The sequence below is a fragment of the Dryobates pubescens genome, chromosome 33 (assembly GCF_014839835.1).
Source record: "Dryobates pubescens isolate bDryPub1 chromosome 33, bDryPub1.pri, whole genome shotgun sequence".
NCBI lineage: Eukaryota > Metazoa > Chordata > Aves > Piciformes > Picidae > Dryobates > Dryobates pubescens.
In genome coordinates this window covers 2,480,050-2,492,767 of record NC_071644.1, presented here as the reverse complement: position 1 = coordinate 2,492,767, position 12,718 = coordinate 2,480,050, and the positions used below count along the sequence as shown (strand labels likewise).

Below are 12,718 nucleotides of genomic sequence, written 5' to 3'. Positions count from 1 at the left end.
TTGGGAGGTGCAGCCCTGGAGCTGGAGGGATGCCCTCAGCCAGCAGCAGCAGCAGCAGCAGCAGCAGCAGCAGCAGCAGCAGCAGCAGCAGCAGCAGAGAAGCTCAATGAGCTCTGCTGCTGCTGCTGCTGCTCTGTGACCTTCTGTCCCCTCCTCAGCGTGAGGAATGAAAGGAGTTCCCCACACTGACATTTAAATGATCACCTCCCAGGCACAGCAACGACCCAAGGCAGGCTGGAGATGGATGGCACAAGTCAGACCTCTCGTGGTCACTGGGCCAAGAGCTCTCCATCAGCAGCTTTTCTCCCATCAGAAAGAATTTCTCCACTGCTAAAGCTCCAGATTTGGTGGAGGGTTTTTTTTTTCCTCCCCCTCCAAGTGGACCAGCTTCATGCCTTGAAAGTTTGGAGGGGGCTTGGGACTGGCTGGGAGATGCTTTCTAGGAGCTGGAGGTAAGAAAGAAGCAGCCCAGTGCCTCCAGCTTGGCTCCTCCTGACTATCCTGCCCCCTCCTGAGTATCCTTCCTCCTCCTGAGTATCCTGGCTCCTCCTGAATATCCTGCCCCCTCCTGAGTATCCTGCCTCCTCCTGAGTACCCCCAACCCAGCATCCCTCACTTTGCCAGGCTCTGAGCTTTCCCAGCAGCATCATATGGTGCAGGAAGGGCTTACAACAGGCTCAGCACATTGTGTGTCCTTCACTTGGTTCCTCCACCCCATGGGAGCCTGCAAGGAAGCTGGGGAGGGACTCTTCATGAGGACTTGCAGGGATAGGGCAAGGGGTAGTGGGTTTGAGTGTGAGAAGGGCAGATGCAGACTGAAAATGGAGGTGTCAGGTGCTGGCAGACTCCCCAGGAGCCAGCAGTGGTCCCTGGCAGCCCAGCAGGCAGCTGTGTGCTGAGCTGCAGCCAGAGCAGGGAGAGCAGCAGCACAGGGAGGGGATTCTGCCCCTCTGCTCTGCTCTGCTCAGCTCAGACCCCACCTGCAGCACTGCCTCCAGCTCTGGAGCCCCCAGCACAAGGAGGACCTGGAACCATTGGACAGGGTTCAGAGGAGGCCAGAAAGATGATCAGAGGGCTGGGGACAGGCTGAGAGAGGTGGGGCTGTTCAGCCTGGAGAAGAGAAGGCTCCAGGGACACCTCAGAGCAGCCTTCCAGTACCTGAAAGGGCTCCAGGGGAGCTGGGGAGGGACTTTGGACAAGGGCTGGGAGTGCCAGGAGGAGGAACAATGGCTTTGAGCTGGGAGAAGGGAGGTTGAGACTGGAGATGAAGAAGAAATTCTTTGGAGTGAGGCTGGGGAGACTCTGGCACAGGCTGCCCAGGGAGGCTGTGGCTGTCCCCTGCCTGGAGGCTGGATGAGTCCTCGGGCAAGCTGGGCTGGTGGGAGGTGTCCCTGCCCATGGCAGGGGGGGGCTGGAACTGGCTGATCTTGAAGACCCCTCCCCAGCCAAACCCATTCTGTGATGCCCTGCAGCTGCTGCTGCTCTGAGCAGCGACTTTGTCACTGTCACCAGCAACATTTCCCTGCCTGCAGCCACCGCGGGAGCCGCCAGCCGGGGCTGGGAACAGCTCATTGCTCCTAATGGGCAGTGGCAGAGGAAGCCCCCGGGGGGACCACACTTTGTCACCATCCATCAGGCAGCTCCGAGCTGCACTGCCAACATCTGTAATGCATCAGCCCCTGCCTGGCCTGGCCAAGGGGTTTGGAGCCTGGGGGTGTTCCCCAGGCAGGGAAGCAGCCAAAGAGCCCCTGGGTGGAGAAGAAAGGCTTTGGAATCATCAAACCACAGAGCAGTTTGGGGTGGAAAAGGCCTGCAGGATCCTCCAGCCTGACCATGCCCTAACTGCAGCAAGGCTGGGGTGAACCCAGGGCCCTCAGCACCACATCTCTGCAGCTTGAAGCTCCATGCTTCGAGCTGGGGAGCGCCAAAGGCAGAGCTGTTGGGTGGGGGCTGGGGACAGCAGTGTGCAAAGGGGATGTTAATGGGTGCCATGGAGAGAAACACTCGTGTGTGGGTGCTGTGCAGAGCAAGGATCGTGTGCCATGGGTGCTGTGGAAGGCAATGTTCATGCACCATGGGTGCTATGGAGAGCAATGGCCATGCACCATGGGTGCCATGGAGAGCAATGGCCATGCACCATGGGTGCCATGGAGAGCAATGTTCATGCACCATGGGTGCTATGGAGAGCAATGGCCATGGGCCACAGGTGCCATGGAGAACAGCACCCATGGGCCACAGGTGCCATGGAGAGCAGTGCCCATGCACTATGGGTGCCATGGATAGCAGTGCCCATGGGCCACAGGTGCTACAGAGAGCAGTGCCCATGGCATGGCCCACAGGTACCATGGAGAGCAGTGCTCATGGCCCACAGGTACCATGGAGAGCAGTGCCCATGGGCCACAGGTACCATGGAGAGCAGTGCTCATGGCCCACAGGTACCATGGAGAGCAGTGCTCATGGGCTACAGGTGCCATGGAGAGCAGTGCCCATGGGCCACAGGCGCCATGGAGAGCAGTGCCCATGGGCCACAGGTGCTACAGAGAGCAGTGCCCATGGCATGGCCCACAGGTACCATGGAGAGCAGTGCTCATGGCCCACAGGTGCTACAGAGAGCAGTGCTCATGGCCCACAGGTACCATGGAGAGCAGTGCCCATGGGCCACAGGTGCCATGGAGAGCAGTGCCCATGGGCCACAGGCACCATGGAGAGCAGTGCCCGTGGGCCACAGGTGCCATGGAGAGCAGTGCCCATGGGCCACAGGTGCTACAGAGAGCAGTGCCCATGGGCTACAGCTGCCATGGAGAGCAGTGCCCGTGGGCCACAGGTGCTACAGAGAGCAGTGCCCATGGGCCACAGGTGCTACAGAGAGCAGTGCCCATGGGCCACAGGTGCTACAGAGAGCAGTGCCATGGGCACAGGCGCCATGGAGAGCAGTGCCCATGGCCACAGGCGCCATGGAGAGCAGAGCCCCCAGCCCCTGAGCGCTGCAGAGAGCGACACCTGCGCAAGAGCTCTGCAGACAGCGACGCCCGCCCCGGCTCCCAGTCATTTTCCATCTTGCTAATTAGACTAAATGCCAACCACTAATTAACCGAGGCAGAACAACTCTCCCTGGACCCTCAGGCTCCCTTCCCTCCCCAGCCCTCCCTGTTCACACATCCCCAGGCCGAGCCCTGGGGGCCCCGGCGGGCAGCGGGGCGCCGAGCGCGGACGCTCTGCCGTGCTCCGGGGGAACCTCCCGGCCCTTCCCTGCCACCAAAAAGCTGCCACAACATTACATGGAGGGGGGGGGGGAGGATATTTTTCAGCTTGGGTTTGGCTTTTCCTTTGCAATTACCACAGCCTCAGCTGAGCCCCTGGCTGTGTGCACAGGCTGCCTGCTGCCGGCTGCCTGCGTCCTCCGCCGCTGCCAGATGCCTGCGCAGAGCCAGCCCAAGATTTCCCCCCCCTCCCTTCTTCCTTCTCTATTATTTTGGGGTTGGGTTTTTTTTTCATTTCCCCTTCAATAGATATATTTTGAAGAGCTCTGCACTGCTGCAGAAAATCATCTCCCTCCCCCCACCCCTTCCCCACCTCCCCTCTCCCCCAGCCCTCGCTGCAGCGCGGCGGTGACCATACTAATCAGGGCTTGAGTGCCACCCCCGAGACGTCTGCGACGGGAGCCAGCCCAGCAGCTTGACAGCTCCGTGGCTTCCCCAGCTCATTACAAGCTCGTCTGCAAAGATGCCACCGCCCCCCACCCCCAAATCTCCCGCAGAGAGGCTTGGAGCCCTTGCCCCGAGCTGCAAGAGGCTTCCTGACCTGTGCCTGCACATCTTCCCGGGCAGAAGGCACCTGCTGGAGAGGAATTCAGCAGGGAGGAAGGGGGTTGGATGTTAATTAGCACCTCTGCAGACGGTGCTTGGTGCTGTTTGTGTGGTGGGAAAAGCCTCTTTGCTCAGCCCGGGTCTCCTCGAGGCTTCAGCAGTTGGGAATCATAGAAGCCTAGAATCCTAGAACTTGAAGGGAGCTCGAGGCTCAGCCAGCTCCAAGCCCCCTGCCATGGGCAGGGACACCTCACACTGCAGCAGGTTGCTCACAGCCACCTCCAGCCTGGCTGCAAACACCTCCAGGCAGGAGGCTTCCACCACCTCCCTGGGCAGCCTGTGCCAGGCTCTCACCACCCTCCTGGGGAACAACTTCTTCCTCACAGCCAATCTCAATCTCCCCATTTCTACTTTTGTTCCATCCCCCCCAGTCCTATCACTCCCTGTCCCCCCAAGTCCTATCACTCCCTGACACCCTCAGAAGTCCCTCCCCAGCTTTCTTGGTCTATCTTTCCTCTTGGTCTATCATCTGACACTGAGGAGAAGAGATCAACTCCCACCTGGCTCCAACCTCCTTTCAGGGAGCTGTAGAGCGCAAAGAAGCCTCCCCTCAGCCTCCCTTTCTCCAGACTGAACAATCCCTCAGCCACCCCAAACAAGAAACACAGAACTGTCAGGGTTCACCCCCACCCCTTAGAATAGAACAAAATAGAACAAAATAGAATAGAATAGAATAGAATAGAATAGAATAGAATTGAATTGAATTAACCAGGTTGGAAGAGACCTTAGAGATCATCAAGTCCAACCTATCACCCAACACCACCTGATCAACTAAACCATGGCACCAAGCATCCTGTCAAGTCTCCTCCTGAACACCTCCAGGGATGAGGACTCCACCACCTCCCTGGGCAGCACATTCCCATGGCCAATCTTTCTCTCTGGGAAGAATTTCTTCCTAACCTCCAGCCTAAACCTCCCCTGGCACAGCTTGAGACTGTGTCCTCTTGTTCTGGGGCTGGCTGCCTGCCTGAGAGAAGAGACCAACCCCTACCTGGCTCCAGCCTCCCTGCAGGGAGTTGCAGAGAGCAAGAAGGTCTCCCCTGAGCCTCCTCTTCTGCAGGCTAAGCAACCCCAGCTCCCTCAGCCTCTCCTCCCAGGGCTGTGCTCAGACCCCTCCCAGCTTTGTTGCCCTTCTCTGGACACCTTCCAGCAGCTCAACCTCTTTCCTAACTGAGGAGCCCAGAACTGGACACAGGACTCCAGGTGTGGCCTAAGCAGTGCTGAGCACAGGGCACAAGGACTTCCCTGCTCCTGCTGGCCACACTCTTCCTGCTGCAGGCCAGGATGCCCTTGGCCTTCTTGGCCCCCTGGGCACAATGCTGGCTCCTGTTCAGCTGCTGTCACCCACTCCCCCCAGGTCCCTCTCTGCCTGGCTGCTCTCAGCCACTCTGCCCCCAGCCTGTAGCTCTGCCTGGGGTTGCTGTGGCCAATGTGCAGCACCTGGCACTTGGATGTGTTCAATCTCCTGCCCTTGGCCTCTGCCCATCTGTCCAGCCTCCTCTCTCTGTGGTTTCTCAGAGCAGAATTTGCTGGGCTGCCCCAGAGTGGCAGCCTTCAGCTGAGGGGCTCCAGCAGCCCTCTGTGCAGGGGAGGGGGAGGGGGATTATGCAAATCCAGCCCCAGCTAGGCAGAAAGTGGGTTAATCCAATATTACTGAGTGGGAAAGGGAAGGGAAAAACCTGGCTGAGGTGGCAGCACCAGCAGGAAAATCTCCCTCCCCCAACAGAAAGGGAAGACAAAGCCCCAGTTGCAGCTGCAGGTCAGGGTTGGGGCCAGTTGGAGTCATGGAAATGAGTTGGGAAAGACCTCAAAGAGTCCAACCAGCAGCCCAAGCCCACCCTGGCCACCAAACCTTGGCCCCAGGTGCCATGGCCACAGGTTTCTTGAGCACCTCCAGGGCTGGGGACTCCACCACCTCCCTGGGCAGCCTGAGCCAGTGCCTGACCACCCTTGCAGGACACAAATTGTTCCTCATGTCCAACCTAACCCTCCCCTGGTGCCATTTCCTCTCATCCCATCACTTCTTGGGAGAAGAGCCCAACCTCCACCTGGCTCCAACCTCCTTCCAGGGGTTTGTAAGGAGCAAGTGAGGGCTCCCCAGCTTTGAAGAGTTTTTCCCCTCTCCATTAGCTTCTTTCTTTGCTCTTCCAGCTTTAATTGGGAGCCTGGAAGGAGGCAGAGAGATGCTCAGCACCAGGACCGAAGCCCTCATTAACCTCTGGCTTCAGCATGGGCAATTTCAGCCATTTCTTCTCCTTCTATCACTTGACCCCAAGGAGAAGAGGACCAAGCCCACCCCAGCAAACCCTGGGTGAGAAGTTTGGACTTGATGATCTCTGAGGTCTTTTCCAACCTGTTTATTCCCTCCCCTCCCCTCCCCTCCCCTCCCCTCCCCTCCCCTCCCCTCCACCTCCCCTCCCCTCCCCTCCCTCCCCTCCCCTCACCCTCCCCTCCCCTCCCCTCTCCTCCCTCTCCTCTCCTCTTCCTCTCCTCTCCTCCCCTCTCCTCTCCTCCCTCTCCTCTCCTCTCCTCCCCTCTCCTCTCATCCTCTCCTCTCCTCTCCTCTCCTCTCCTCTCCTCTCCTCTCCTCTCCTCTGCTCTCCTCTCCTCTCCTCTCCTCTCCTCTCCTCTCCTCTCCTCTCCTCTCCTCTCCTCTCCTCTCCTCTCCTCTCCTCTCCATGTTGTCTGTTTTGCTGCTTCTCTCTTTGCATCCCCTCCACACCTAACCACACACACTCACAGCCAGAGCTCCTCCATGGCAAAGCTCCTGTGCTGCAGCAGCTGAATATCCATCAAGGCAGAGAGCACCTTCTCCTATTTACAACCTGCCTGGATATGAGGAAGAGCTTCCAGGCAGAGCTGCTGCTCCTCATTTGGGGGAGGCAGAAAGGAGGTGGTAAAGATCCAAGAGGAGAAACAAAATATCCCCTGGCAAAGGGCAGCTGCTTCCTCCCAAAGCCAGCAGCCCAATTAGTTCTCTCTGTGACTCCTCCAGCAAGCAAACTGCAAGCAAAGGGCTGAGGTGTGGAGGGGTTTTAACATCCAGCTGGAAAAAGCTTTGCATTTGCTCCCTGTTCTGAGGGGTTTCTTGTTTGTTGTTGGCAGCTTGTCCTGAAATTCCACAGAGAAGTCCTTCCCTTCCCCCCCCTGCTGAAAACCTGCTCCAAACCTGCTCTGCATTGTCAGAGCTGAGGTTTGATCCAGAAGGGCAAGGTGCTGGCAGCAGGGAAAGCTACAGCCTCCAAATTGCCTCCCTTCAAATCCAGCCAGCCCACATCCCTGAGGGTTTGGGGGATAGGGATGGGAAGGGGAAAGGTTTGCAGGGGGCAGCCCAAGGTGAAGAGCTCAGCACTGCTTACAAGCACAGAACTGGCAGGGTTGGAAGGGAGCTCAAGGCTCAGCCAGTTCCAACCCCCCTGCCATGGGCAGGGACACCTCACACCACAGCAGGTTGCTCACAGCCACCTCCAGCCTGGCTGCAAACACCTCCAGCCTGGAGGCTTCCACCACCTCCCTGGGCAGCCTGTGCCAGGCTCTCACCACCTTCCTGGGGAACAACTTCTTCCTCACAGCCAATCTCAATCTCCCCACTTCTAGTTTTGCTCCATTCCCCCCATTCCTATCCCTCCCTGACACCCTCAGAAGTCCCTCCCCAGCTTTCCTGGAGCCCCCTGCAGATCCTGGAAGACCACCAGAAGGTCTCCTGGGAGCCTTCTCCTCTCCAGCCTGCACAACCCCAACTCTCTCAGGCTGTGCTCACAGCAGAGCAGCTCCAGCCCTCTGCTCCTCCTCGTGGCCCTTCTCTGGACACCTTCCAGCCCCTCCAGAGCCTTCCTGGCACAGAGGCTCCAGAGCTGGCCCCAGAGCTGCAGCTGTGGTCTCAGCAGAGTGGAGCAGAGGGGCAGAATCCCCTCCCTGCCCTGCTGGCCACACTTCTCTTGCTGCAGCCCAGGCTCTGCTTGGCTCTCTGGGCTGCAAGTGCTCCCTGCTGGCTCCTGTGGAGCTTCTCCCCCCCCAGCACCCCCAGGTCCTTTTCTCCAGGGCTGCTCTCCAGCCAGTCCCTGCCCAGCCTCTAGCAGTGCCTGGGATTGCCCTGCCCCAGCTGCAGGACCTTGCCCTTGGCCTTGTTGAACCTCCTGAGGTTGTCCTGGGCTCAGCTCTGCAGCCTGCCCAGGTCCCTCTGGATGGATCCTTCCCTCCAGCTGGCAGCTGCACCACACAGCTTGGTGTCCTCAGCAAACCTGCTGAGGGTGCTCTCAGTGCCACCCTCCATGGCACCAGCAAAGATGTTAGGCAAGCCTGCTCCCAGGGCTGACCCCTGAGGGCCTCCACTCCAAATGAAGCCTTTGGCTTTTCTTTTTCCAACAGCTTAGGCACTGCTGTGGATTTCTGATCATTATTAGCAACAGTAATGGGATAATTACAGCCCCCCAAAGCCAGCCTTGGGAATTCCTCTGTGCACAAAGCAAGAAGGTTGGGTTGAATAATACCTTCATTTGGAGAGATAAAAAGCAGGTTTCTGCCTGGTGAGGCTGTGGGGTGTGGGGAGGGCTCTGGGGGTTCCCAAGCCCCAACCACCCTCAGTTTGCCATCACCTCCCATGGAGCCTGACAACCACTCCCTCTTTTTAACCCCACATCATTCCACACCCAACCTGCAAACCCTCTTTGCACAGCACCTCTGGCCTGAGCCCCCCAACCCCCAACTGCATCAACCCTTCACACAAAGCCCCCAGAGCCAAACCCCAGAATTAACCAGGTTGGGAAAGACCTCAGAGATCATCAAGTCCAACCTATCCCCCAACACCCTCTGATCAACTAAACCATGCCCAGAACAGGACACAATCCTCCAGATGTGGTATGGAATGGAATGGAATGGAATGGAATGGAATGGAATGGAATGGAGTAGAGTAGAGTAGAGTAGAGTAGAGTAGAATAGAATAGAATAGAATAGAATAGAATAGAATAGAATAGAATAGAATAGAATAGAATAGAATAGAATAGAATAGAATAGAATAGAATAGAATTAACCAGGTTGGAAGAGACCTTTGAGATCACCAAGTCCAACCTATCACCCCACATCATCTGATCAACTCAACCATGGCACCAAGTGCCTCAGCCAGGCTCTTCCTAAACACCTCCAGGGATGGGGACTCCACCACCTCCCTGGGCAGCACATTCTAAAGGCAAATCTCTCTTGCTGGGAAGAATTTCCCCCTCACCTCCAGCCTGAACCTCCCCTGGCACAGCTTGAGAATCTGCCCTCTTGTTCTGGTGCTGGCTGCCTGCCTGGGAGAAGAGACCAACCCCCACCTGGCTCCAACCTCCCTTATCATAGTATCATAGTATCAGTTAGGGTTGGAAGGGACCACAAGGATCATCTAGTTCCAACCCCCCTGCCATAGGCAGGGACACCCCACACTAGATCAGGCTGCCCAGAGCCTCGTCCAGCCTGGGCTTAAACACCTCCAGGGCTGGGGCCCCAACCACCTCCCTGGACAACCCATTCCAGGGCTTCACCACTCTCATGGGGAAGAACTTCCTCCTCACCTCCAGCCTGAATCTCCCCACCTCCAGCTTCATTCCATTCCCCCCAAGTCCTATCACTCCCTGAGATCCTGAGCAGTCCCTCCCCAGCCTGCTTGTAGCCCCCTGCAGATCCTGGAAGGCCACAATGAGGTCACCTCAGAGCCTTCTCTTCTCCAGACTGAACAGCCCCAACTCCCTCAGTCTGTCCTCACAGCAGAGCAGCTCCAGCCCTCTGCTCCTCCTCATGGCCCTTCTCTGGACACCTTCCAGCACCTCCATATCCTTCTTGTCATAGGGGCTCCAGAGCTGGAGGCAGTACTCCAGGTGGGGTCTCCCCAGAGCTGAGCAGAGGGGGGAGAATCCCCTCCCTGGCCCTGCTGGCCACACTTCTCTTGCTGCAGCCCAGGCTCTGCTTGGCTCTCTGGGCTGCAAGTGCACTCTGAGAGCTCCTGGTGAGCTTCTCCTCCCCCAGCACCCTCAAGTCTACCTTCAGGGAGTTGGAGAGAGCAAGAAGGTCTCCCCTGAGCCTCCTCTGCTCCAGGCTAAGCAACCCCAGCTCCCTCAGCCTCTCCTCCCAGGGCTGTGCTCCAGACCCCTCCCCAGCTTTCTTGCCCTTCTCTGGACACCTTCCAGCACCTCAACATCTTTCCTAAGCTGAGGAGCCCAGAGCTGGGCTCAGCACTCATGTAACCAAGCCTGCTTAACCCCCAAATCCACTTGGAAAAGCTAAACACACCATCTGGATAACAGAGAAGGAAGCCTGATGGGAGCCCTCAGGACGACTGCAAGGTCGGTTCCCATCTCTCCCCCTCCTCCTTTCCCAGCTTTCCAGGGGCCAGCCTGGCTGCCGGCTGCACCCAATCGATCTTGGCAGCAGCGCCGGCGCCGTCTGCCTCGCTCGGTGCTCTCCAGCCTTGACCTCCGGCTGGAGAAGCGCAAAGCAGCAGGGAGGCTTCCTGTCCCCATCCCCGAGGGCAGGGAAGAGGGCTCACAGGATCCCAGGCTCCCAGGATGTTAGGGGTTGGAAGAGACCTCAGGAGATCGTTGAATCCAACCCCCCTGCCAGAGCAGGAGCAGAGAATCCAGCACAGGTCACAGCATCAGCCCTTGTCCCCTTCCCTTCACCAGTGCAATGAACCATGGAGCTCCAGATCCCATGGCTTTGCCACGCAGGGATCTGCTCAGCAGCAGCCCATGGTTATGCTCTGCTGCTTTTAAGGGCCAGATATGCTCCAAGCTCATTTAGCCTGGAGAAGAGGAGGCTCAGGGGAGACCTTCTTGCTCTCTCCAACTCCCTGAAGGGAGCTTGGAGCCAGGTGGGGGCTTGGTCTCTTCTTCCAGGCACCCAGCACCAGAACAAGAGGACAGAGTTTCAAGCTGTGCCAGGGGAAGTTTAAGCTGGAGGTGAGGAGAAAGTTCTTCCCAGCAAGAGGTATTGGCCATTGGGATGTGCTGCCCAGGGAGGTGGTGGAGTCCCCATCCCTGGAGGTGTTCAAGAGGGGCTTGGATGTGGCCCTTGGAGCCATGGTTTGGTTGTCAGGAGGTGTTGGGTGACAGCTTGGATTTGCTGAGCTCTGAGGTCTTTTCTAACCTTATTGATTCTATGACTCTATGAGCTGGAATTACTGAGTGTAGAAAAGGCAGCTGGTGGGCTGCAGCCCCATTCCTGCACCATCTAGAAGGTGCAGGTTGGGGATGTGTTTGCAGAGGGATTTCACAGGATCCCAGGATCTTAGGGGGTGGAAGGGACTTCCAGAGATCGTTGAATCCAACTCCCCTGCCATAGCAGGAGCAATGAATCCAGTACAGGGCACACAGGAACACATCCAGATGGGGCTGGAAAGGCTCCAGAGAAGGAGACTCCACAACCTCTCTGGGCAGCCTGCTCCAGGGCTCTGGGACCCTCACAGTCAAGAAGTTCCTCCTCATAGTGAGGTGGAACCTCCTGGGCTGGAGTTTATATCCATTGCCCCTTGTCCTGTCCCAGGGTGCAGCTGAGCAGAACCTCCCACCTCAGCACCCAGCACCATCCCACATCCCACCTCAGCACCCAGCACCATCCCAAGTCCCACCTCAGCATCCACCAGCACCCCACATCCCACCTCAGCACCCTGCACCATCCCACCTCAGCATCCAGCACCATCCCACATCCCACCTCAGCACCCAGCACCATCCCAAGTCCCACCTCAGCATCCACCAGCACCCCACATCCCACCTCAGCACCCTGCACCATCCCACCTCAGCATCCAGCACCATCCCACCTCAGCACCCAGCACCATCCCCACCACGCTGGCCAGCAGCCTCCCACCTCACTGGGTGGGATCTTGGAATGAATGAATCACAGAATGGGTTGGGGTTGGAAGAGACCTTCAAGATCATCCAGTTCCAACCCCCCCCACCACAGGCAGGGACACCTCCCCCTAGCCCAGGTTGCTCAAGACCTCATCCAAGCTGCTCTTGAACACCTCCAGGCAGGGGGCAAGACTGCACTGTCCCAGAGAGGCAATTAATCATAGGATCATAAAATCAACCAGGTTGGAAAGGGCCTCAGAGATCATCAAGTTCAACCTCTCACCCAACACCTCCTGACAACCAAACCATGGCTCCAAGTGCCACATCCAAGACCCTCTTGAACACCTCCAGGGATGGGGACTCCATCACCTCCCTGGGCAGCACATTCCCATGGGCAATCTCTCTCTCTATGAAGAACTTCTTCCTAACATCCAGCCTAAACCTCCCCTGGCACAGCTTGAGACTGTGTCCTCTTGTTCTGGGGCTGGGTGCCTGCCTGGGAGAAGAGCCCAACCCCCACTGGCTGCAACCTCCTTCAGGGAGTTGGAAGAGAGCAAGAAGGTCTCCCTGAGCCTCCTCTTCTCCAGGCTAAGCAACCCCAGCTCCCTCAGCCTCTCCTCCCAGGGCTGTGCTCCAGACCCCTCCCCAGCTTTGTTGCCCTTCTCTGGACACCTTCCAGCAGCTCAACCTCTTTCCTGACCTGAGGAGCCCAGAGCTGGACACAGGACTCCAGGTGTGGCCTGACCACTGCTGAGCACAGGGCACAAGGACTTCCCTGCTCCTGCTGGCCACACTCTTCCTGCTGCAGGCCAGGATGCCCTTGGCCTTCTTGGCCACCTGGGCACTGCTGGCTCCTGTTCAGCCAGCTGTCAATCACTACCCCCAGGTCCCTTTCTGTTTGGCAGCTCTCAGCCACTGGGAGAAGAGCCCAACCCCCACCTGGCTCCAGCCTCCCTTCAGGGAGTTGGAGAGAGCAAGAAGGTCTCCCCTGAGCCTCCTCTGCTCCAGGCTGAACCTCCCCAGCCCCCTCAG

At 58.0% G+C, this 12,718-nt stretch overlaps 1 protein-coding gene across 1 annotated transcript in view; it reads right to left on the bottom strand.

The window, feature by feature from the left end:
- IGSF21 (immunoglobin superfamily member 21) overlaps positions 1–12,718 on the bottom strand; it is a gene marked incomplete at its 5' end in the record, with an annotated part of 97,941 nt that overhangs the window by 31,700 nt on the left and 53,523 nt on the right. The gene's annotated exons all lie outside the window — the stretch shown is intronic.